The sequence below is a fragment of the Cherax quadricarinatus genome, chromosome 15 (genome assembly GCF_038502225.1).
Source record: "Cherax quadricarinatus isolate ZL_2023a chromosome 15, ASM3850222v1, whole genome shotgun sequence".
In the NCBI taxonomy this organism is placed as follows: Eukaryota; Metazoa; Arthropoda; class Malacostraca; order Decapoda; family Parastacidae; genus Cherax; species Cherax quadricarinatus.
In genome coordinates, this window is record NC_091306.1 from 42,869,462 (window position 1) to 42,896,634 (window position 27,173).

Below are 27,173 nucleotides of genomic sequence, written 5' to 3' on the forward strand. Positions count from 1 at the left end.
CCACTAATGTAAGTAGGTCATCGTCCAAAGGTTTGGGCAAGCGTTGAAGCTTTGGGTAGAGGTCGTTTTGATAAGGACTTGCCTTGTTTGGCCCAGTAGGCCTTCTGCAGTGTTCCTCCATTCTTATGTTCTTATGTTCTCTGAACATCTTGATAATCGTAATCACATCTGTCCCGACCACCAGCCTCTTGTGGAGGGTCCACACATCTGTCCCGACCAGCAGCCTCTTATGGAGGGTCCTCACATCTGTCCCGACCAGCAGCCTCTTATGGAGGGTCCTCACATCTGTCCCGACCAGCAGCCTCTTGTGGAGGGTCCACATATCTGTCCCGACCAGCAGCCTCTTATGGAGGGTCCACAAATCTGTCCCGACCAGCAGCCTCTTATGGAGGGTCCTCACATCTGTCCCGACCAGCAGCCTCCTGTGGAGGGTCCTCACATCTGTCCCGACCAGCAGCCTCTTGTGGAGGGTCCTCACATCTGTCCCGACCAGCAGCCTCTTGTGGAGGGTCCTCACCTGTCCCGACCAGCAGTCTCTTGTGGAGGGTCCACACGTCTGTCCCGACCAGCAGCCTCTTATGGAGGGTCCTCACATCTGTCCCGACCAGCAGCCTCTTGTGGAGGGTCCTCACATCTGTCCCGACCAGCAGCCTCTTGTGGAGGGTCCACACATCTGTCCCGACCAGCAGCCTCTTATGGAGAGTCCTCACATCTGTCCCGACCATCAGCCTCTTGTGGAGGGTCCACACATCTGTCCCGACCAGCAGCCTCTTATGGAGGGTCCACACATCTGTCTCGACCAGCAGCCTCTTATGGAGGGTCCACACTTCTCTCCCGACAAGCAGCCTCTTGTGGAGGGTCCACACATCTGTCCCGACCAGCAGCCTCTTATGAAGGGTCCTCACATCTGTCCCGACCAGCAGCCTCTTATGGACGGTCCTCACATCTGTCCCGACCAGCAGCCTCTTGTGGAGGGTCCTCACATCTGTCCCGACCAGCAGCCTCTTGTGGAGGGTCCACACATCTGTCCCGACCAGCAGCCTCTTGTGGAGGGTCCTCACATCTGTCCCGACCAGTAGCCTCTTGTGGAGGGTCCTCACATCTGTCCCGACCAGCAGCCTCTTGTGGAGGGTCCTCACATCTGTCCCGACCAGCAGCCTCTTGTGGAGGGTCCTCACATCTGTCCCGACCAGCAGCCTCTTGTGGAGGGTCCACACATCTGTCCCGACCAGCAGCCTCTTGTGGAGGGTCCTCACATCCGTCCCGACCAGCAGCCTCTTGTGGAGGGTCCTCACATCTGTCCCGACCAGCAGCCTCTTGTGGAGGGTCCTCACATCTGTCCCGACCAGCAGCCTCTTGTGGAGGATCCTCACATCTGTCCCGACCAGCAGCCTCTTATGGAGGGTCCACACATCTGTCCCGACCAGCAGCCTCTTGTGGAGGGTCCTCACATCTGTCCCGACCAGCAGCCTCTTGTGGAGGGTCCTCACATCTGTCCCGACCAGCAGCCTCTTCTGGAGGGTCCACACATCTGTCCCGACCAGCAGCCTCTTGTGGAGGGTCCACACATCTGTCCCGACCAGCAGCCTCTTATGGAGGGTCCTCACATCTGTCCCGACCAGCAGCCTCTTGTGGAGGGTCCACACATCTGTCCCGACCAGCAGCCTCTTATGGAGGGTCCTCACATCTGTCCCGACCAGCAGCCTCTTGTGGAGGGTCCTCACATCTGTCCCGACCAGCAGCCTCTTGTGGAGGGTCCACACATCTGTCCCGACCAGCAGCCTCTTATGGAGAGTCCTCACATCTGTCCCGACCAGCAGCCTCTTGTGGAGGGTCCTCACCTGTCCCGACCAGCAGTCTCTTGTGGAGGGTCCACACGTCTGTCCCGACCAGCAGCCTCTTATGGAGGGTCCTCACATCTGTCCCGACCAGCAGCCTCTTGTGGAGGGTCCTCACATCTGTCCCGACCAGCAGCCTCTTGTGGAGGGTCCACACATCTGTCCCGACCAGCAGCCTCTTATGGAGAGTCCTCACATCCGTCCCGACCATCAGCCTCTTGTGGAGGGTCCACACATCTGTCCCGACCAGCAGCCTTTTATGGAGGGTCCACACATCTGTCTCGACCAGCAGCCTCTTATGGAGGGTCCACACTTCTCTCCCGACAAGCAGCCTCTTGTGGAGGGTCCACACATCTGTCCCGACCAGCAGCCTCTTATGAAGGGTCCTCACATCTGTCCCGACCAGCAGCCTCCTATGGACGGTCCTCACATCTGTCCCGACCAGCAGCCTCTTGTGGAGGGTCCTCACATCTGTCCCGACCAGCAGCCTCTTGTGGAGGGTCCACACATCTGTCCCGACCAGCAGCCTCTTGTGGAGGGTCCTCACATCTGTTCCGACCAGTAGCCTCTTGTGGAGGGTCCTCACATCTGTCCCGACCAGCAGCCTCTTGTGGAGGGTCCTCACATCTGTCCCGACCAGCAGCCTCTTGTGGAGGGTCCTCACATCTGTCCCGACCAGCAGCCTCTTGTGGAGGGTCCACACATCTGTCCCGACCAGCAGCCTCTTGTGGAGGGTCCTCACATCCGTCCCGACCAGCAGCCTCTTGTGGAGGGTCCTCACATCTGTCCCGACCAGCAGCCTCTTGTGGAGGGTCCTCACATCTGTCCCGACTAGCAGCCTCTTGTGGAGGGTCCACACATCTGTCCCGACCAGCAGCCTCTTGTGGAGGGTCCTCACATCTGTCCCGAGCAGCAGCCTCTTGTGGAGGATCCTCACATCTGTCCCGACCAGCAGCCTCTTATGGAGGGTCCACACATCTGTCCCGACCAGCAGCCTCTTGTGGAGGGTCCTCACATCTGTCCCGACCAGCAGCCTCTTCTGGAGGGTCCACACATCTGTCCCGACCAGCAGCCTCTTGTGGAGGGTCCACACATCTGTCCCGACCAGCAGCCTCTTATGGAGGGTCCTCACATCTGTCCCGACCAGCAGCCTCTTGTGGAGGGTCCACACATCTGTCCCGACCAGCAGCCTCTTATGGAGGGTCCTCACATCTGTCCCGACCAGCAGCCTCTTGTGGAGGGTCCTCACATCTGTCCCGACCAGCAGCCTCTTGTGGAGGGTCCACACATCTGTCCCGACCAGCAGCCTCTTATGGAGAGTCCTCACATCTGTCCCGACCAGCAGCCTCTTGTGGAGGGTCCACACATCTGTCCCGACCAGCAGCCTCTTGTGGAGGGTCCTCACATCTGTCCCGACCAGCAGCCTCTTGTGGAGGGTCCTCACATCTGTCCCGACCAGCAGCCTCTTGTGGAGGGTCCACACATCTGTCCCGACCAGCAGCCTCTTGTGGAGGGTCCACACATCTGTCCCGACCAGCAGCCTCTTATGGAGGGTCCTCACATCTGTCCCGACCAGCAGCCTCTTGTGGAGGGTCCTCACATCTGTCCCGACCAGCAGCCTCTTGTGGAGGGTCCTCACATCCGTCCCGACCAGCAGCCTCTTGTGGAGGGTCCTCACATCTGTCCCGACCAGCAGCCTCTTGTGGAGGGTCCTCACATCTATCCCGACCAGCAGCCTCTTATGGAGGGTCCTCACATCTGTCTCGACCAGCAGCCTCTTGTGGAGGGTCCTCACACCTGTCCCGACCAGCAGCCTCTTGTGGAGGGTCCTCACATCTGTCCCGACCAGCAGCCTCTTATGGAGGGTCCTCACATCTGTCCCGACCAGCAGCCTCTTGTGGAGGGTCCTCACATCTGTCCCGACCAGCAGCCTCTTATGGAGGGTCCTCACATCTGTCCCGACCAGCAGCCTCTTGTGGAGGGTCCTCACATCTGTCCCGACCAGCAGCCTCTTGTGGAGGGTCCTCACATCTGTCCCGACCAGCAGCCTCTTGTGGAGGGTCCTCACATCTGTCCCGACCAGCAGCCTCTTGTGGAGGGTCCTCACATCTGTCCCGACCAGCATCCTCTTGTGGAGGGTCCACACATCTGTCCCGACCAGCAGCCTCTTGTGGAGGGTCCTCACATCTCTCCCGACCAGCAGCCTCTTATGGAGGGTCCTCACATCTGTCCCGACCAGCAGCCTCTTGTGGAGGGTCCACACATCTGTCCCGACCAGCAGCCTCTTGTGGAGAGTCCTCACATCTGTCCCGACCAGCAGCCTCTTGTGGAGGGTCCTCACATCTGTCCCGACCAGCAGCCTCTTGTGGAGGGTCCTCACATCTGTCCCGACCAGCAGCCTCTTATGGAGGGTCCACACATCTGTCCCGACCAGCAGCCTCTTGTGGAGGGTCCTCACATCTGTCCCGACCAGCAGCCTCTTGTGGAGGGTCCTCACATCTGTCCCGACCAGCAGCCTCTTGTGGAGGGTCCACACATCTGTCCCGACCAGCAGCCTCTTGTGGAGGGTCCTCACATCTGTCCCGACCAGCAGCCTCTTATGGAGGGTCCTCACATCTGTCCCGACCAGCAGCCTCTTGTGGAGGGTCCTCACATCTGTCCCGACCAGCAGCCTCTTATGGAGGGTCCTCACATCTGTCCCGACCAGCAGCCTCTTGTGGAGGGTCCACACATCTGTCCCGACCAGCAGCCTCTTGTGGAGGGTCCACACATCTGTCCCGACCACCAGCCTTTTGTGGAGGGTCCTCACATCTGTCCCGACCAGCAGCCTCTTGTGGAGGGTCCTCACATCTGTCCCGACCAGCAGCCTCTTATGGAGGGTCCACACATCTGTCCCGACCAGCAGCCTCTTGTGGAGGGTCCTCACATCTGTCCCGACCAGCAGCCTCTTGTGGAGGGTCCTCACATCTGTCCCGACCAGCAGCCTCTTGTGGAGGGTCCACACATCTGTCCCGACCAGCAGCCTCTTGTGGAGGGTCCTCACATCTGTCCCGACCAGCAGCCTCTTATGGAGGGTCCTCACATCTGTCCCGACCAGCAGCCTCTTGTGGAGGGTACTCACATCTGTCCCGACCAGCAGCCTCTTATGGAGGGTCCTCACATCTGTCCCGACCAGCAGCCTCTTGTGGAGGGTCCACACGTCTGTCCCGACCAGCAGCCTCTTATGGAGGGTCCACACATCTGTCCCGACCAGCAGCCTCTTGTGGAGGGTCCTCACATCTGTCCCGACCACCAGCCTCTTGTGGAGGGTCCTCACATCTGTCTCGACCACCAGCCTCTTGTGGAGGGTCCTCACATCTGTCCCGACCACCAGCCTCTTGTGGAGAGTCCTCACATCTGTCCCGACCAGCAGCCTCTTGTGGAGGGTCCTCACATCTGTCCCGACCAGCAGCCTCTTGTGGAGGGTCCTCACATCTGTCCCGACCACCATTCTCTTGTGGAGGGTCCTCACATCTGTCCCGACCACCAGCCTCTTGTGGAGGGTCCTCACATCTGTCCCGACCAGCAGCCTCTTGTGGAGGATCCTCACATCTTTCCCGACCAGCAGCCTCTTGTGAAGGGTCCACACATCTGTCCCGACCAGCAGCCTCTTGTGGAGGGTCCACACATCTGTCCCGACCAGCAGCCTCTTGTGGAGGGTCCACACATCTGTCCCGACCAGCAGCCTCTTATGGAGGGTCCTCACATCTGTCCCGACCATCAGCCTCTAATGGAGGGTCCTCACATCTGTCCCGACCAGCAGCCTCTTGTGGAGGGTCCTCACATCTGTCCCGACCAGCAGCCTCTTATGGAGGGTCCTCACATCTGTCCCGACCAGCAGCCTCTTGTGGAGGGTCCTCACATCTGTCCCGACCAGCAGCCTCTTATGGAGGGTCCACACATCTGTCCCGACCAGCAGCCTCTTGTGGAGGGTCCACACATCTGTCCCGACCAGCAGCCTCTTGTGGAGGGTCCTCACATCTGTCCCGACCAGCAGCCTCTTATGGAGGGTCCACACATCTGTCCCGACCAGCAGCCTCTTGTGGAGGGTCCATACATCTGTCCCGACCAGCAGCCTCTTGTGGAGGGTCCTCACATCTGTCCCGACCAGCAGCCTCTTGTGGAGGGTCCTCACATCTGTCCCGACCAGCAGCCTCTTGTGGAGGGTCCTCACATCTGTCCCGACCAGCAGCCTCTTGTGGAGGGTCCTCACATCTGTCCCGACCAGCAGCCTCTTGTGGAGGGTCCTCACATCTGTCCCGACCAGCAGCCTCTTGTGGAGGGTCCTCACATCTGTCCCGATCAGCAGCCTCTTGTGGAGGATCCTCACCTGTCCCGACCAGCAGCCTCTTGTGGAGGGTCCTCACATCTGTCCCGACCAGCAGCCTCTTGTGGAGGGTCCTCACATCTGTCCCGACCAGCAGCCTCTTATGGAGGGTCCTCACATCTGTCCCGACCAGCAGCCTCTTATGGAGGGTCCTCACATCTGTCCCGACCAGCAGCCTCTTATGGAGGGTCCACACATCTGTCCCGACCAGCAGCCTCTTATGGAGGGTCCACACATCTGTCCCGACCAGCAGCCTCTTGTGGAGGGTCCTCACATCTGTCCCGACCAGCAGCCTCTTATGGAGGGTCCTCACATCTGTCCCGACCAGCAGCCTCTTGTGGAGGGTCCTCACATCTGTCCCGACCAGCAGCCTCTTATGGAGGGTCCTCACATCTGTCCCAACCAGCAGCTTCTTGTGGAGGATCCTCACCTGTCCCGACCAGCAGCCTCTTATGGAGGGTCCTCACATCTGTCCCGACCAGCAGCCTCTTGTGGAGGGTCCTCACATCTGTCCCGACCAGCAGCCTCTTATGGAGGGTCCTCACATCTGTCCCGACCAGCAGCCTCTTATGGAGGGTCCTCACATCTGTCCCGACCAGCAGCCTCTTATGGAGGGTCCACACATCTGTCCCGACCAGCAGCCTCTTATGGAGGGTCCTCACATCTGTCCCGACCAGCAGCCTCTTATGGAGGGTCCTCACATCTGTCCCGACCAGCAGCCTCTTATGGAGGGTCCTCACATCTGTCCCGACCAGCAGCCTCTTATGGAGGGTCCTCACATCTGTCCCGACCAGCAGCCTCTTATGGAGGGTCCTCACATCTGTCCCGACCAGCAGCCTATTGTGGAGGGTCCTCACATCTGTCCCGACCAGCAGCCTCTTATGGAGGGTCCTCACATCTGTCCCAACCAGCAGCTTCTTGTGGAGGATCCTCACCTGTCCCGACCAGCAGCCTCTTATGGACGGTCCTCACATCTGTCCCGACCAGCAGCCTCTTATGGAGGGTCCTCACATCTGTCCCGACCAGCAGCCTCTTATGGAGGGTCCACACATCTGTCCCGACCAGCAGCCTCTTATGGAGGGTCCTCACATCTGTCCCAACCAGCAGCTTCTTGTGGAGGATCCTCACCTGTCAGCCTCTTATGGACGGTCCTCACATCTCTCTTATGGAGGGTCCTCACTTGTACTGCTATTAATATTACTACTACTATTACTACTGCTATTACTATTACTATTACTATTACTACTACTCTTGTTACTATTAATACTACTACTATTATACTACTACTACTGTTATCACTGCTACTATTATACTACTACTTTTATTACTACTACTAATACTATTACTACTATCATTACTACTACTACTATTATTAGTAATAGTACTACTACTTTTACTAGTACTACTAGTGATAGTAGTAGTATTAGTAATAGTAGTACTACTACTATTACTAGTACTACTATTACTACTACTACTACTACTATTACTACTACTACTATTACTACTACTGCTGCTATTACTGCTACTACTATTACTAGTACTATTACTACTACTACTATTACTATCACCTCGTGTATGGGACTAAACTGTTTTTTGAAAATGTTTGATCAGACGAGACAGTTCTAACATTAAGTTCCTTAATACAGGGATCCAAATATTATATAAGTTCCTCCTCGTATGTATGAAGTGCGAGGTGCTGTTAGTAAACAAATACCTGTTAGTAAACAAATACCTGTTAGTAAACAAATACCTGTTAGTAAACAAATACCTGGTTGGTAGGTAAGACACATAGGCAACAGTTAGGCAACTTTATTCCGAAACGTTTCGCCTACACAGTAGGCTTCTTCAGTCGAATACAGAAAGTAGGCAGGAACAGTAGAGATGTGAAGACGATGTAATCAGTCCATCACCCTTGAAGTCGTAGAATTTGAGGTTGTCAGTCCCTCGGCCTGGAGAAGTTCAGTTCCATAGTCAGGGACTATCTGAAGATCAAGCGACAGTGCGGAGACTTAAATACTGTCAGAAGGAGAGGTGCAGAGTAGTAGTAGTGAGAGTGTAACCACTGAGAGGTCAGGTCCCTCTCAGATCCAACAGTTCTCACTTGAAAGTATTCGACTGAAGAAGCCTACTGTGTAGGCGAAACGTTTCGGAATAAAGTTGCCTAACTGTTGCCTATGTGTCTTACCTACCAACCTGTCGGTATTGTATACCATTTTGATGTTCATCAAACAAATACCTGTTAGTAAACAAATACCTGTTAGTAAACAAAAGCCTGTTAGTAAACAAATACCTGTTAGTAAACAAAAGCCTGTTTGTTGCTGTAGGGGCGCTGTTATTCTCGTGGTGTCCCTTCTACAGTATTATCGTAAGTAGCATTAAATTTCTACTGTAGAAGAAGACGGCATAATACCGTGACTGGAACAATACACGAATAACCCACATATAGGAGAGAGGAATTTCTCTCTCCTATATGAGGGTTATTTGTGTAAAAATTGATTTGTTTTAGCACTAGCAACTTCCTCTTCAAAGGTATATCCTCTCGTAATCGTTTTTTAAGGCTACAGGCTCGAACCACCGAACTCCGACAAGGGAGAGGCGAGTTAATGTACCCGGCTATATCGCCCGGCGTATGTTATTCATTGCATCGTTACACCGCTTTGTGAAAACAATTTTAAACGATTTCGGTATCTCTTCGTATTCTTTCCTCTTGATATTATTTAATACACTGGCCGTTTCCCACCCACCCAAGTGGTTATCGTGTATTTTATTTGCCTCCTATCAACTTTTCAGCCTGCTACAAGTATGTATTTTTATTTTTTTTTTAGATTTGGGAGTCATCTCGTGAGCCATCTTTGGACTTTTGTATGTTGTCCCCATGTTTGGTTTAAATGCGGTCACACCGCTGCATATGTTCCCATGTTGTTTCGTGTCACATCGTAGTGGGGTTTCTTACTTCTCCAGCGGAGGTTGAGAGACGGCAGTCTTGTCTCACAATCCTGCTGGAGTTCTATGCCAAAGTAACAGAAGCGAGGCAGACGAGAGAAAGGAATGGGAGAACTTCATATTCTCAGACTTCAAGAAGGTATTTGATATTGTACCCCACGGCAGAGTGCGACAAAAATTTGAGTGACAAGCAGGAATACCAAAGAGTACCTCACTGGAAGGAGATATAGTGTGAGCATCCGAGAAGAGATTCCAGAATGGGAGAATGTAAGAAGTAACGTTCTGCAGAAATTGGAATTAAGACCAGTACTATTTCTGTTAAATGTCAATGGCAGACCAGAAGAGACAGAGTGAGATATATTCCACTTTGCAGATAATATAAAATTAATGAGGAGAATAAATCTCAGTGAGGTTTATTCTACTCATGGACTAGGTCAAACTGCAGGATTGATCAGACAAGTTGCTACTGGAATTTAGCTCCAGCAAACGGAAGGGTAAGAATACTAGGGAAGGGGTAAAAAAGATCGGAAACTGGGTAAAGACTTGAGGGAGAGATGCTACAAACCTCACGCAAGGCAGAAAGGGAAGAGCATAGTGTCAATCACAATGTAAAAAGCACACACCACCCTAATGATCTTTGCAGTGAATGCTTACTAAGCAAATCTTAGACCAGCTTTCAGGGATCTCAACAAAGAGTCATTCACGGATATACAGTGGACCCCCGCTTAACGATCACCTCCCAATGCGGCCAATTATGTAAGTGTATTTATGTAAGTGCGTTTGTACGTGTATGTTTGGGGGTCTGAAATGGACTAATCTACTTCACAATATTCCTTATGGGAACAAATTCGGTGAGTACTGGCACCTGAACATACTTCTGGAATGAAAAAAATATCGTTAACCGAGGGTCCACTGTATACACAACATATAACAGACTAACGTTGGAACATGATGCACCAGCATGAGAAGTTCATCTGTTAATAGCATGTTAAAAAACAGGAGAAAGTGCAGAGGTATGCAACGAGGCTACCTTTGATATACTTTTGAAGAGTTTCGAGAGTTTCACCACTCTCGAAGCCTGGCCATGGGCCAGGGTCGTCTGGTGCTTGCCTGGTCAACCAGGCTGTTCCTGCTGAAGGGTCGCTGCCCCACGTATTCATCACAGCCTAGTTGATCTGGCACCTGGTGAAGATACTTGTCCAGTTTCCTCTTAAAAGACCTAAGGGAAACAGGCAGTGAGGGGGGACTAAATGAATTAAATCCATTCCCATGAAAGGACAGGAGAACCAGGGTAACAATATACAAAATATTTGGTGAACCTGATAGGATGGACAGGGATAGACTGTTCAAGCAGGAAATATGTAGAAACATACAATAAATGTGTCAGGGGGATATGAAGCATACCCCAGCCTCAGGGTTGTTTGAAAGTGGAATGATCTGGACAAGTAGTTGAGGCAGGTTTAAACATACTTTCAAGAAATAGGTATAACAGGGCTCACGAGGCTATGAGGGAGTAAATCCAACAAGTGGCAAGAAGCAGGACCGAGAGCTGAGACTCGACCCCCTGACCCCTGCATCCACAAACTAGTGGCTGTACGGAAGTAGACAAACTCTTGAAACCTTTCAAAGGTATGTCGAAGGTTGAGTTTCAAATCTGGCAGCAGATCCTTTAACATGCCTGGCAGATCCTTGCCGATCCTCTACAGGAAAATAGATACGGTTTTATATCCGCTCACAATTTTGTCAACTATTATCAGCTACAATGCGTTGTTTTTAAAGAAATTTGTGGATGATTTTTTTTATTATTGATCAGTGACAAACAGGAGATACATCCGGTGGTGGTTTTGTCTAAGTTGAGTGACTGCTGCTGCGTCTCAGGCAGTGTCACAGTGTCTCTCAAGGTAGGTGCCTGGCTCCCTTACCTTGTTTTCCATTGTGTTTCCCCAAAATTGTCTTTTATCGGGATCTCAATGGAGTTTCTCGCAGGTGTTGACTACGTACCTGTTGATGATTCCTGGGATCGTTACCTTCCCAACCGGTTCTCATATCAAACCTGGATTACGGCTCTTGGCAGTCATCAAATTCTAAGCGTTTGTATCTCAACGTATGATCATTGAAGGTGAGATGTGACATAATCATTCCCAGGTCTCTCACATTAGTCTTATTCTCTGTTGAGTGATTCGAATTTGTTTTATATTCCGTTGCAGTCTTTATTTCCCGTCTTTCCATTTCGGAGTAACGGTGGATGCCACTCTCATACAGATTGTAACATCGTCTGCAGGCTATGTTACTCTTCTATGATTTATGTCTCTATGTCGGATACGAGAATAAGAAATTGAATAGGGGAACAGAGCTCTTCACTATGGCAGCCTCCGATTTCATTCTCTTCTTCGATAGAAAATTAATAATATTCGTCTTCCAAATGTTTAAACAACGTCCCTGATAATCCTCTTAAGTTCCGTCGAGTAATTTGATTGCTCTACATCATGTTCCAATTTTTCACTCAACAATTTGCTATGGTATAGCATGCATAGTATGGTACAGCAACTGAAATTTGTCTACGTTAGGTGTCACTTTGTGTGACTCACTGGAGCACGGGTACTTTACCTTGTTACGTTTACAGTCCTACAATAGATTGCCCAATATGTGGCCATACCTTCCCCCCTTCATCAGACTGGAAATTATCATCATCACCACCAGATAGTGATGCTGATGTCAATAGTTTGGTGTTACTTTACATATGGATAGTTTATGCTAAAGTAACATTTTCTTCGTGTTACGTAGTGGTGATAGCTTAGTGTAGTTGCAATAATGTTGCGTTGTGGTAAAAATGTAGTGTTTTGAAACTGTTTAGAGACCGAGTCCAATACCCCCATTATTGGGTATTCATACCCTCAAGGGACATGGATACCCCCGGTTAAGATCTTCTGTGGCCTGGGAGGATTGCTCGATGAATGTTACTCTCATACACATGCTAGTATCGTCTGTGATGGATATTACAAATTTTGATTTAAATATTTGTCAACAATAATTTATCAGGTAAGACACATATGCAACAGTTAGGTATCTTTATTATGAAACGTTTCGCCTACACAGTAGGCTTCTTCAGTCAAGTACAGAAAAGTTGATAGAAGCAGAAGATACTTGAAGACGATGTAATCAGTCCATCACCCTTAAAGTTTTGAGGTGGTCAGTCCCTCAGTCTGGAGAATGCTCTTCTCCAGACTGAGGGACTGACCACCTCAAAACTTTAAGGGTGATGGACTGATTACATCGTCTTCAAGTATCTTCTGCTTCTATCAACTTTTCTGTACTTGACTGAAGAAGCCTACTGTGTAGGCGAAACGTTTCATAATAAAGATACCTAACTGTTGCATATGTGTCTTACCTAACAACCTGTCGGTATTTTATACCATTTTAATGTTCAATAATTTATCAGGATGGGAAAGAGAACTTGGACGAGCACTGAGAAAGAGACCCTCCCATTGGGTTGAACCCTGATTTTATTTTGTTGACTATTAGTATTTGAGTCCGATTAATGAATAATGAATAAATGTGCTTGGCATCTATAGTGTGAGATACTACACCTTGATTATACATACTTAATAAGACTTTCGCAGAGGCTTTTCAAATTGCGTCAGGATATTTGTCTTCTTACAGAGCATCCAGTGACGGACTCAAGTTGGATAAATTCCTCATTACATCAAAGTTGTACAGCACTGACAAGTTTATGAATAAGACATATGTCTGTACAGCAAGATTATTTTTTTAAATTTAATACAGAGGAATGAGGATGGTAACTTGTATACTTGAGACAGTGGAAAGGTGTAGCAGCTGAAGGTATCATCATATGCGGGTACAATCCACCAGTGTTATTTTTAATCGGCTTCACACTTTCATTATTATGGTCAATTGGTTTCTGTGACATATACGAGAGAAAACCCCAAAAGTAATAAAGATGGGAGGAAAAAACAGAACAAGAAATATTTTTTCCACTCTGAACACTGTTAATATATTTTATTCTAAAGTTTACTCTGTGGGACTCCGTTACCAACATTACCGAGTGATTCATACACATGTGTACATGCATACACATGTGTACACACACACACACACAAACATACGCTAGATAAGAGGAGGGGCCAGAAGCTGTTAATCGACCCCTGCAATCACAAATAGAAGAGTACACACACACACAGGAGGAAGTGAACAGTCAACTATCAGGTAATCAGGCTGAGGAAGGAAGGTGGGGAGCTCACAAGAAACGACCAAGAAGTATGTGAGGAGCTCAATATGAGATTTAAGGAAGTATTTACAGCGGAGACAGAAAGAATTCTGGGAAGTGACCTTGATACCTCAAAGGCGGTGGGACCGGACATATCTCCGTGGGTCCTTAGAGAGGAAACAGAGACACTGTGTGTGCCACTAACAACAATTTTCAACACATCCACTGAAACTGGGCAGGTACCTGAGATATGGGAGACGGCAAATGTAGTCCCCATTTTTAAAAAAGGAGACAGACATGAGGTACTAGACTACAGACCAGTGTCACTGACGTGTATAGAATGTAAAGTCATTGGAAAGATTATCAGGAGAGTGGTGGAGCACCTAGACGGAACAAGCTCATAAACGACAACCAGCACGGATTAATAGAAGGCAAATCCTGTGTCACAAACTTACTGGGGTTTTATGGCAAGGTAACGGAAGAAAGACATGAGAGAGAGGGGTGGGTTGATTGCATTTTCTTGGACTGCAAGAAGGCCTTTGACACAGTTCCTCACAAGAGATTAGTGCAAAAGCTAGAGGATCAGGCACATATAACAGGAAGGGTACTGCAGTGGATCAGAGAATACCTGACAGGGAGGCAACAACGAGTCATGGTACGTGACGAGGTATCACAGTGGGCACCTGTGACGAGCGGGGTTCCACAGGGGTCAGTCCTCGGACCTGTGCTGCTTTTGGTATATGTGAATGACAACTGGCTCCTCGAATTTAACCCGGCCAGATGCAAACTCATGAAGATCGGGGAGGGGCAAAGAAGACCGCAGACAGAGTATAGGCTAAGTGGCCAAAGACTACAAACCTCACTCAAGGAAAAGGATCTTGGGATAAGTATAATGCCGAGCACATCTCCTGAGGCGCACATCAGCCAGATAACTGCTGCAGTATTTGGGCGCCTGGCAAACCTGAGAATAGCGTTCCGATACCTCAGTAAGAACTTCTTCAAGACTCTGTACATCATGTACATCAGGCCCATACTGGAGTATGCACCACCAGTTTGGAACCCACACCTGATCAAGCACGTCAAGAAATTAGAGAAAGTACAAAAGTTTGTAACAAGGCTAGTTCCGGAGCTAAGGGTTATGTCCTACGAAGAAAGGTTAAGGGAAATTGGCCTGACGACACTGGAGGGCAGGAGTGTTAGGGGAGACGTGATAACGACATACAAAATACTGCGAGGAATTGACAAGGTGGACAGAGACAGGATGACCCTTGCACCCGCAAATAGGCGAGTGCGCACATAGTAGGGACCGGTGAAGAGGCTGGGCCAGGGGCTGTGAATCGACCCCTGCAATCACAACTAGGTGAGTACAACTAGGTGAAAGGTGATAAGTAAGTCTAATACTTTACCTAGCGTGGAAGTTTGACCAAGGTGCAGCGGGAATACCACAGGTGAGTGAGAGTCAGGTATTAGATAAGTCGAGGACTACAATCACAGGTGAGCTGCGCTGGTATCAGCCGCTCCTCCCTGGTGAGCTGCGCTGGTATCAGCCGCTCCTCCCTGGTGAGCTGCGCTGGTATCAGCCGCTCCTCCCTGGTGAGCTGCGCTGGTATCAGCCGCTCCTCCCTGGTGAGCTGCGCTGGTATCAGCCGCTCCTCCAGGCAACCTCTCCTCCCTTTTGAGCTGCGCTGGTATCAGCCACTCCTCCAGGCAACCTCTCCTCCCTGGTGAGCTGCGCTGGTATCAGCCACTCCTCCAGGCAACCTCTCCTCCCTGGTGAGCTGTGCTGGTATCAGCCTCTCCTCCAGGCAACCTCTCCTCCCTGGTGAGCTGTGCTGGTATCAGCCGCTCCTCCAGGTAACCTCTCCTCCCTGGTGAGCTGTGCTGGTATCAGCCGCTCCTCCAGGAAACCTCCTCCCTGGTGAGCTGCGCTGGTATCAGCCGCTCCTCCAGGCAACCTCTCCTCCCTGGTGAGCTGTGCTGGTATCAGCCGCTCCTCCAGGTAACCTCTCCTCCCTGGTGAGCTGCGCTGGTATCAGCCACTCCTCCAGGCAACCTCTCCTCCCTGGTGAGCTGCGCTGGTATCAGCCGCTCCTCCAGGCAACCTCTCCTCCCTGGTGAGCTGCGCTGGTATCAGCCGCTCCTCCAGGCAACCTCTCCTCCCTGGTGAGCTGTGCTGGTATCAGCTGCTCCTCCAGGTAACCTCTCCTCCCTGGTGAGCTGCGCTGGTATCAGCCGCTCCTCCAGGCAACCTCTCCTCCCTGGTGAGCTGTGCTGGTATCAGCCGCTCCTCCAGATAACCTCTCCTCCCTGGTGAGCTATGCTGGTATCAGCCGCTCCCCCAGGTAACTTCTCCTCCCTGGTGAGCTGTGCTGGTATCAGCCGCTCCTCCAGGTAACCTCTCCTCCCTGGTGAGCTGCGCTGGCATCAGCCGCTCCTCCAGACAACCTCTCCTCCCTGGTGAGCTGTGCTGGTATCAGCCACTCCTCCAGATAACCTCTCCTCCCTGGTGAGCTATGCTGGTATCAGCCGCTCCCCCCAGGTAACTTCTCCTCCCTGGTGAGCTGTGCTGGTATCAGCCGCTCCTCCAGGTAACCTCTCCTCCCTGGTGAGCTGCGCTGGCATCAGCCGTTCCTCCAGACAACCTCTCCTCCCTGGTGAGCTACGCTGGTATCAGCCGATCCTCCAGGTAACTTCTCCTCCCTGGTGAGCTATGCTGGTATCAGCCGCTCCCCCAGGTAACTTCTCCTCCCTGGTGAGCTGTGCTGGTATCAGCCGCTCCTCCAGATAACCTCTCCTCCCTGGTGAGCTACGCTGGTATCAGCCGCTCCTCCAGGCAACCTCTCCTCCCTGGTGAGCTACGCTGGTATCAACCGCTCCTCCAGGCAACCTCTCCTCCCTGGTGAGGCTGGTAAACCGCTCCTCCAGGCAACCTCTCCTCCCTGGTGAGCTACGCTGGTATCAACCGCTCCTCCAGGCAACCTCATCCTCCCTGGTGAGCTACGCTGGTATACCGCTCCTCCAGGCAACCTCCTCCCTGGTGAACGCTCGCTCGTCCAGGCAACCTCTCCTCCCTGGTGAACTACGCTGGTATCAGCCGCTCCTCCAGGCAACCTCTCCTCCCTGGTGAGCTACGCTGGTATCAGCCGCTCCTCCAGGCAACCTCTCCTCCCTGGTGAGCTACGCTGGTATCAGCCGCTCCTCCAGGCAACCTCTCCTCCCTGGTGAGCTACGCTGGTATCAGCCGCTCCTCCAGGCAACCTCTCCTCCCTGGTGAGCTACGCTGGTATCAGCCGCTCCTCCAGGCAACCTCTCCTCCCTGGTGAGCTACGCTGGTATCAGCCGCTCCACCAGGCAACCTCTCCTCCCTGGTGAGCTACGCTGGTATCAGCCGCTCCACCAGGCAACCTCTCCTCCCTGGTGAGCTACGCTGGTATCAGCCGCTCCTCCAGGCAACCTCTCCTCCCTGGTGAGCTACGCTGGTATCAGCCGCTCCACCAGGCAACCTCTCCTCCCTGGTGAGCTACGCTGGTATCAGCCATTCCTCCAGGTAACCTCTCCTCCCTGGTGAGCAACGCTGGTATCAACCGCTCCTCCAGGCAACCTCCTCCCTGGTGAGCTATGCTGGTATCAGCCGCTCCTCCAGGCAACCTCTCCTCCCTGGTGAGCTGTGCTGGTATCAGCTGCTCCTCCACGCAACCTCTCCTCCCTGGTGAGCTGTGCTGGTATCAGCCGCTCCTCCAGGCAACCTCTCCTCCCTGGTGAGCTGTGCTGGTATCAGCCGCTCCTCCAGGTAACCTCTCCTCCCTGGTGAGCTGTGCTGGTATCAGCCGCTCCTCTAGGTAACAACTCCTCCCTGGTGAGCTGTGCTGGTATGAGCCGCTCCTCCAGGTAACCTCTCCCTGGTGAGCTGCGCTGGTATCAGCCGTTCCTCCAGGCAACCTCTCCTCCCTGGTGAGCTACGCAGGTATCAGCCGCTCCTCCAGGTAACTTCTCCTCCCTGGTGAGCTGCGCTGGTATCAGCCGCTCCTCCAGGCAACCTTTCCTCCCTGGTGAGCTACGCTGGTATCAGCCGCTCCTCCAGGCAACCTCTCCTCCCTGGTGAGCTACGCTGGTATCAACCGCTCCTCCAGGCAACCTCTCCTCCCTGGTGAGCTACGCTGGTATCAAACGCTCGTCCAGGCAACCTCTCCTCCCTGGTGAACTACGCTGGTATCAGCCGCTCCTCCAGGCAACCTCTCCTCCCTGGTGAGCTACGCTGGTATCAACCGCTCCTCCAGGCAACCTCTTCTCCCTGGTGAGCTACGCTGGTATCAGCCGCTCCTCCAGGCAACCTCTCCTCCCTGGTGAGCTACGCTGGTATCAGCCGCTCCTCCAGGCAACCTCTCCTCCCTGGTGAGCTACGCTGGTATCAGCCGCTCCTCCAGGCAACCTCTCCTCCCTGGTGAGCTACGCTGGTATCAACCGCTCCTCCAGGCAACCTCCTCCCTGGTGAGCTACGCTGATATCAACCGCTCCTCCAGGCAACCTCCTCCCTGGTGAGCTACGCTGGTATCAACCGCTCCTCCAGGCAACCTCCTCCCTGGTGAGCTACGCTGGTATCAGCCGCTCCTCCAGGCAACCTCCTCCCTGGTGAGCTACGCTGGTATCAGCCGCTCCTCCAGGCAACCTCTCCTCCCTGGTGAGCTACGCTGGTATCAACCGCTCCTCCAGGCAACCTCCTCCCTGGTGAGCTACGCTGGTATCAACCGCTCCTCCAGGCAACCTCCTCCCTGGTGAGCTACGCTGGTATCAACCGCTCCTCCAGGCAACCTCCTCCCTGGTGAGCTACGCTGGTATCAACCGCTCCTCCAGGCAACCTCCTCCCTGGTGAGCTACGCTGGTATCAACCGCTCCTCCAGGCAACCTCCTCCCTGGTGAGCTACGCTGGTATCAACCGCTCCTCCAGGCAACCTCTCCTCCCTGGTGAGCTACGCTGGTATCAACCGCTCCTCCAGGCAACCTCCTCCCTGGTGAGCTACGCTGGTATCAACCGCTCCTCCAGGCAACCTCCTCCCTGGTGAGCTACGCTGGTATCAACCGCTCCTCCAGGCAACCTCCTCCCTGGTGAGCTACGCTGGTATCAACCGCTCCTCCAGGCAACCTCCTCCCTGGTGAGCTACGCTGGTATCAACCGCTCCTCCAGGCAACCTCTCCTCCCTGGTGAGCTACGCTGGTATCAGCCACTCCTCCAGGCAACCTCTCCTCCCTGGTGAGCTACGCTGGTATCAGCCGCTCCTCCAGGCAACCTCTCCTCCCTGGTGAGCTACGCTGGTATCAACTGCTCCTCCAGGCAACCTCCTCCCTGGTGAGCTACGCTGGTATCAACCGCTCCTCCAGGCAACCTCCTCCCTGGTGAGCTACGCTGGTATCAACCGCTCCTCCAGGCAACCTCCTCCCTGGTGAGCTACGCTGGTATCAGCCGCTCCTCCAGGCAACCTCCTCCCTGGTGAGCTACGCTGGTATCAGCCGCTCCTCCAGGCAACCTCTCCTCCCTGGTGAGCTACGCTGGTATCAACCGCTCCTCCAGGCAACCTCCTCCCTGGTGAGCTACGCTGGTATCAACCGCTCCTCCAGGCAACCTCCTCCCTGGTGAGCTACGCTGGTATCAACCGCTCCTCCAGGCAACCTCCTCCCTGGTGAGCTACGCTGGTATCAACCGCTCCTCCAGGCAACCTCCTCCCTGGTGAGCTACGCTGGTATCAACCGCTCCTCCAGGCAACCTCCTCCCTGGTGAGCTACGCTGGTATCAACCGCTCCTCCAGGCAACCTCCTCCCTGGTGAGCTACGCTGGTATCAACCGCTCGTCCAGGCAACCTCTCCTCCTTAGATAAAGCTGCTCTAAGAAGTCGTTTATAAAACTGGGAAAAATTTCCGAACTTGGTTTACTACAACAGTAATAAACAAAGCAAAATCCAGCATTAGCAAAATAAAAAGCTCAGTACCCAAAGGCACGGTCCTGGTGCCTCTACTCTTTCTGATCCTCATAGCTGACATGGGGAAACAAAAAATACTCGCCACAGTTTCATATCATCATTTGCGGATAACACCAATATAAGCATTAAAATTACTACAGCAGAAGACACGAAAAATAATGCAAGAAATAAGTAGAGTCTTTCAGTGTGCAGTAGAAAGTAACATGACTTTCAGTGGTGATAAGTTCCAACTTCTTGAAGTCAGGCAGGAGAGATATTAGAGATGTAATAAATATAGAACCATTTGTAGATCGCAAAGATCCACTTAAAAAATAAATTAAAATTACTGGAAAAGCCTCCAAGCCCCAAATATGTAGTTACTGTAGCGGAAGTGGCATACATGATATGTACGTGGATGGTAATCGAGGTTCAGGTCTGAAATCTGCACACGAGAGATATGAGAAAAAAATAAAAGAGTGAAAAGCCGGGGTGCCATTGGCACAATAACATATCAACATTCGTGGCCCCAGACTGTTTAACACTCAACCAGAAATCAGAAACACTACTGAAACAAGTGTAAAAGTCTGTAAGAGGAAATTCAACAAGTACCAAGTGTCATGAGCCTGGCCCATGGCCGGGCTCCGGGAGTACTTTCGAAACTCATCAAATGTATACCACATCAGCCAGTCTATGTTGGATACGTGGGCCAGTGGAACACCAGCAGAATTAGCCTGATTGTCCAGGTCAGCACCAGCCTGGCCCAGGGCCGGGCCTCATGGGGTAGGAAAACTCTTGAAACCCATCAAAAGGATATCATCGTATATTTGATTTTTTATGTTATAGCCGCTTATGTGTACGTTATTTTATGTTAACTTATTACACCAAAAATTATAAAACAAAATAGCTGACAGTGGGATGGTAAACACAAAGGTGTTTTATAACTCAGAGTAAGAATCAAACTTTCTCATAAACAAGAACTTTTAGGAAATCTCAGTTTTCCATTAAAATTTAGACACTCTTGGTTACAAAACATTGAGAGTAAAAGTTTGTTACTTTATGGATATTAATGAACTTGTTATATCTATGTGATAAAAATGGTGACGTACAATTCTCGCAAGATATTCCTTTTTTTTTTTTTTTAAGGAGGCCAGATACAGTATCTGTGACCTTTTTAGGAACAAGTGAAGGTAAAGAGACCTTAAATATTTTTCCACCCCGGACGCCAGGGGCAGGAGCCTTCGAGGAATAGCGTGCCCCTTATTGACGTGTGTTATTTCAACGAAAAGGTAACTCAGAAGAGGGCAAGTTACTCTTAAGGTTACCATCGAGGAATAAGTTATCCTCAAAGATTCTGGTTACCCTTATAATCTACAGTAGTTGCTCTCAAGTGGAGAGGTTACCCTTCAAGAGGCCTGGTCACAGACGGGGCCGAGGAGGGTTTCCGGGGCGTTGACCCCCGAAACCTTCTCCAGTATAATCATTCTCCAGGGAATGACTTCACCCTCAAATGATAAGGCATCCTCAAAAGGGAATAAGTTGTCCTCAAGGAAAAGGATGCCTTCAAGGAAGAGGATAAAGTTTGTTACCGTGGCAGAGTTAATTAACAAGTACCTGGCTGAGGTGTTTAGCCGAAGTTCTCAAGGGTCATTCCTGGAACCGCTCACCAAGGTCGGTGCGGTTCCCAGGTCTGAATGGAAGCTCTCACATACTGCAGCGCCTTGTTGGCAACTGTGTCCCTAAATGTTTCTGTCAGCAGTAAGCATGCGTTCGTAGTGTGTCAAGTTACAGTAGGCGTACTTAATGTGTTCGCAGTAACTCGCAGTCTTAGCATGTTAAGTAAGTTTATTCAGGTATACACAAATACAGTTACATAGAATTATCATACATACCAGCATATGTGTAGAGAACCTGGGATAACCAAAAAAGTCAGACAGAGTGACTTATTTCCATTGGGGTCCTTTTACCTTATTATTATAATATAAAGGTTATAATATTTTCTTATTATTCTATAATGAAGATAACATCTTATTATCATACTAAAAAGACTATCTACTACACGAGGGTTATTACTAGGAATAAGGTAAAATTACACGTGTATTCGTCATTTATAACTCGCATTCGTAGTGTGTACGTCACTTACAATTCGCATTTGTTGTTTACTCCGTTATAAGTTCGTACTCGTCGTGTGATAGTCTGCTATAACTCGTAGTGTGTTTGTCGTAACTAGCGTTCGTTCAAAACGCGTTAGTAGTATGTTTCTCAGTAATAACTCGCCTTCCGTGAGCGTTAACCAGCTCTAACATTCCTTTATGGGACGTTCTCCAGTCATAACTTGCATTCCTACTGTGTTTGTCAGTCATAACTCACATTCGTGGTGTGTTTGTCAGTCATAACTCGCGTTCGCAGTGTGTTGGTCACTTATATCATTCACAGGAAGGCTTGGAGAATTGATTATTATTATTATAATCAAGGGGAAGCGCTAAACCCGTAGGATTATACAGCGCCTGGGGGGGATGTGGAAGGCATTCAGGCTTAATTCGGGGAACTGGAGCACAGATCCAATTCCCTAAATCAAGAGCCCCTCACCAACTTCAAGGAGCCTTCCATGAGGGGTTGGAGAATTGAGCAAGTTAGAGCAGTGCTGGTTGATACGCTGGCACCTCCACCAGGGGTTCATTATGCTTATCAACTGAATTCTGTGGTTTCCAAGAGACGTTCGCTTCCTGTAAACTATGTTTAATCCTCGGAATTTTTAAAGGGGACGCGCGAGCTGGACCACGCTGGTGAAAGAGGCATGGCTGCCCTAAATCCACAGGTGTCTTAATTGTAATTAATATACTACCAGACCAGAGTAATAATTACCCTCCAGAGTAATTACCTTCACTCAAGCCGTAGGATAGTAACTACACTGTCTCATCACTTAGGAACGACAGTACATCTAACTTTCTACGAGGGCAGATGGAAAACGACTTGCGTCCATTATTTTTTCTGGACAAAATTAATTAGCCATACTGAATATTGTTCATTGGTCACTTCTGGCATAATCACAAGGCCTGTTGAGGCACTTATGTCACCGTTGTTGAAAATTAAGACACATGTGCCAGCTCCATGGAACTGAACTCTTCTCCAGGCTGAGGGACTGACCACCTCAATACTTTTTTCTAGTGTTGATGGACTGATTACATCGTTTTAATTTCATTACTACTGCACCCTCTGTATTTGACTGAAGAAGCCTACTGTGTGAGCGAAACGTTTCATCAATAAAGATATCCAGCTGTTGCACATGTGTCTTAATCTACAACCAGGCTGTGTTGGATATGTGGGACAGCGGGCCTCCAGCAGTAGCAGCCTGGCTGACCAGGCAAGCACCAGACGAGCCTGACCCATGGCTCAGAGAGTAGAGAAACTCTCGAAACTCTTCAAAGGTAAGGTAAGGTTAACCCAACGGTTACCAGTGCGTTCATGCTTTCCGCAAAGAATTCTCTCGGTCGATTACGTAGCCATGGAGGAGCAGCTGTCATCCCACCACCTGGGTGGCAACACTGTCCTCCCTGGAACTTCTTCAGGCGCCCCAACAACTGGAAATCGCTGAAGGAGAGATCGAGGCTGTAACTGTGTAAAGAATAAGACACTTGTGCCACATTTGGGAGTCTTTATTGAGGAAACGTTTCGCCAGCCAGTAACTTCCTCAGTTTCTTCAATAAAGATTCATAAGTGTCTTATTCTTCAACTTGTCGGGATTTCTAAACCATTTATCACAACTGTAATTGCATTATTACCAGGAGAAATAATGAATGCAATGACTTTTTGATTTGCACTCGTATTTACAATTTCCTTAATAGATTGTCACCAAATTTAGAGAATTTGCCTAAAATGTCTGATATCTTATTTTCATTAATAAGATACCTTGATACTCTGTATATTCCTGATAGTATTTAACTATCATCTGTCAAACTGCCACAAATATTCGTGACAAGCCTAAGCTTGTTAAATAAGTATGTTTGTATTTTAAAGCTGCTCCGTATATATGCTCATCTTCGTTCATGTTACCAGAGTTATAAATCTGCTGAGGCTTCTACCTATATTCCCACGACATTCAGATTTGGTATACATTTACTCCTCTTCTAACATTACTTCTTCTTCTTGCCACATATTTGTGTATTATACTAAAGTTGTATCCACCATTTTTATTTAAAGGTAGATTTTTTTAGCTAATTTATCAACTTTATTAAGCAGGAGAGGAATTCAGTGTGTGATGGAATCCATAAGAATTGAAAATTCATTTATTTCTGATTTTTTTTTTTAATTTGTGTATCTAATTTCTCCAGTGAAAGTGTTGTAAACAATTCATTTGGTAAGTATAATTCTTATCTTTTATTATCTTGCCTGCCAGGAGACCTGGTCTGGGGCCGGGAAGGGGGGGGGGAGAGTTATTTAACTTCCGGAAATACCCTCAGGTATCCTTTAGTATGGATTAAGTTCTGTCTCTATAGATACCTCAGTGCGCCACCTAGCTTCTTCCCCTCATTATTCCTATGGTTCATCTCGTCTTTCATACACCCGTCCAGCCACAAATCCAGTCACAACATGTGAACACATTTATTTCTTCCATAAACCCTTCTCCCAATCTGATATTCAGTCTCTCATTGACTAGAATTTTTTTGTTACACCACCTCGTTCTTTTTCCTATTTTCTTTTAATTTCTTACGTTTACATACCCTCCCAAATTCCTCTACTAACCTTTGCCACTTCTTTTAGAATCTCCCAAAATAACAGTATCATCGACAGAAGAAGCAACTGGCAATTCCCTCTTCGTATCAAATTCATTATCATCCTTTACTTCTCCCCAACACCAAACATCGCTTCTTTTACAACCCCATCTATAAATATGCTCAGCAAATGTGATCTCAAACCTCTGTTTAAAGATTTCTTATACTGGAAAATAATCTCTCTCCTACATACCCTAACTTCAGCCTAACTGTCCGCATAAAAACTCTACTGATTTTAGTAACCGCTCTGGTGCCCTATCCACCCTATCATATGCAACTAAAGCTTCCTTGTCTTTATCTAAGTAGTGTTGACTTATATGCTTCAATGTAAACACTTGGTCTACACATCCCCTACCCTTCCTAAATCTTCACTGTTCATTTGAGATCCTGCTTTCTGTCTTACCCCTAATTCTCTCAATAACTTTACTACACACTTTACCAAGTATACTCACTAGGTTTACTCACCTATAATTCTTATTCCCTCTTTTATGCCCTTTTCCTTATACAAAGAAACCATGTTTGTTTTCTGCCACTCCTCTGGTACCCCCTTCACCTATCTCTGATATTTCTGTTTTGATCCCGTCTTTCCCAGTGCTTTATTTCCCTTTCATTCTATCAGCTCGTCCTCTTAACCACAGACAACACGGTAATGTTGTAAGAACAGTCAAATGGGTAGCTGATGACAGAACCTGGAGCAGTTGACATGTAACATAGTTATAGGAGTCGCAAAAAGTTATTAGTTTTCTGTTCGCGCCGGAGACTATTCCATCGTCTTTTATCTTATATTTATAGTTTTGTCGTTGTAACCTAACTTACCGTAAGGTAACGTAATCTAACTTAGAAATGGGCTGTAATCCCTATGTGAAAGTATTATATAGTTATCAGGGCAAAGGGTTGCCACTTGAGATGTAATCTGAGTGTCAGGTACGTAATGTGGGTGTTTAATATGAGGGGTGCCCATCCGTTATTATTTGTTAATAGGTACTGGTCAGGATCTGGGCTTATGTCCTCTGCCGTTAGGTGCTCTTCTGAGTTTTTTATTGACTCACCCATCATCATCATCCCCCAGGGCAAATCTTACAGGACTAGAACTCTGGTATAAATACTCCATAGAGCAGTTGTTAGCGCGCTCGACCCACACTTTGAGAGGATGTAGAGTCCAGCCCCACTACGAGGTGGGACATACAACAACTCTCTGAACACCTACTACTGATGCTATGAGCCTGGCCTATGGCCGGGCAACGGGAGTAGACTCTCATAACTCATCAGGACCCGTGGGTCGCATCCTAGGGTAGGACCTACTATTTCCATTAATGATCTCTGCTTACCTGTGGTGCCGTCTTTAGCCGCTGCACCTCCTCTGTCTCCAGTAAGAATAACCCCATCTTCGGGCATCCATCTTAAATTCATCGAGACTAATGAACTTTTCAAAGCCAAGGGACTGATTACCTCAGAAAAATTATCTTACAGTACGTCTTCCACAGTCTCTAACAAGATTCTTCATGGGAGAAGGAACGATCACCTCAAACTACGTCTTCAAGTCATCCGCCTTCAGTAATATTTTCCGTACTGGACTAGTTAGAACCCTTTAAGACGAAACTCGACAAGTACCTTGATCGCGTCAGGTCAACCAGGCTGTGTCGGGCCAGCGGGCCACCAGCAACAACAGCCTGGTTGACCAGGCAAGCCTGACCTAAGGCTAGGCTGCGGGATAAAGAAAATTCTCAAAAAACATCAAAGATATATCTAAAGGTACGACTTATCAATAAAGATACCCAGGCGTTGAACATCTGTCTCATTTATCTGCGTGACGCTTCTGTACACCAGTAATGGGTATCACCTGGGTAACTTAATTAACATACCCAGGTGTTTTATTCTATTTATTAATGAATAAAATAAATAAAACACCTGGGTATCTTAATTACCGTATAACACTTGAGTATCCTGATTAGCGTATAACACCTAAGTTTCTTAATTAAAGAGACGTTCGTTATATGCAGACATCCTGAAATGGATGGCTATAAAATCTGTCCAATAATTTTTTTCCGAAATTCGCTTACGAATACTATATCTAGAACGTCTTGCTGGAGCGACTTCAAACTCTACCCCAGTTTGATTGTTTTATTGTGATTAGAGCCAATTAACAACCCGAGCGTCATGTATGTAACCTGTACACCACCAGTCAAGATGATTTCAATCCCTTACGGTGCTCCACGGTGCCCCGTGGCCTGGTAGGTAAAGCTCTCGCTTCACACGGTAAGTGTCCAGGTTCGATTCCCGGCGAGGGTAGAAATATTGGGCATGTTTCCTTACACTGGTTGTCTATGTTCCCCATCAGTCAAATGGGTACCTGGGTGTTAGTGGACTGGTGTGGGTCGCATCCTGGGGCAAAACTGACCTAATTTGAGGGAAATGCTCAGCATAACAAGCGGCTTTCTATATAGTAGTATGTCAGCTATGGTATGTATACCTTGTACATGTAGAAATAAAGGTATTACGTGTATTATTAAATAGGAAGGGAAGGTTGACCGTCTACAATGAAACACACACACACCTGGCGGGGGCCAGGAGCTGAGTCTCGACCCTTGCAACCATAATTAGGTGAGTATACAGTGTGTACATAACCCAAACGCACCGTACATTATTAATATTATTATTAATATAAATAAGTTTATTTAGGCACGGGTAAACATAAGTGTAATTATCATTGTGTAAATTACCTAGGATAACCCCCCCCCCAAAAGTCGGACAAAATAAGTCAGGATAACCCACTAAGACTACTGAGTTATCCTGAATTAAATATTTAATATTGTCCTCACGACCGTCGTAAGAATTTAAACTTACGTCATAAAGCCCAATACGAAAAAAAATGATCGTGAAAGTAACACCAAGGATAGCATCGTAACTGGGCAGTGCTGCCATCTGTTGGCCATTCTTGGAACCAATAATTTTTTTTTTGTCTCCCGGGACGCCTTTCCTAGAGTGACAACACTACGAGGAACTGTACCAGACCCACCACCCACAACCTCGAAACTCGCATCGTTGTACCTAACACTACTCACTACTCCCAACAGCTCGATC

At 49.5% G+C, this 27,173-nt stretch overlaps 1 protein-coding gene across 3 annotated transcripts in view; it reads left to right on the forward strand.

The window, feature by feature from the left end:
• LOC128703314 (protein bric-a-brac 2) overlaps positions 1-27,173 on the forward strand; it is a 187,834-nt gene that overhangs the window by 129,591 nt on the left and 31,070 nt on the right. Inside the window, exon 1 of one of the 3 annotated variants that reach the window (XM_070085315.1) lies at positions 10,967-11,048. The exons of the other annotated variants lie outside the window; for them this stretch is intronic. The gene's annotated coding sequence lies outside the window, so the exon portion shown is untranslated. Of the gene's footprint in view, positions 1-10,966; positions 11,049-27,173 lie in introns of those variants that run through there. 3 annotated transcript variants of the gene reach the window in all.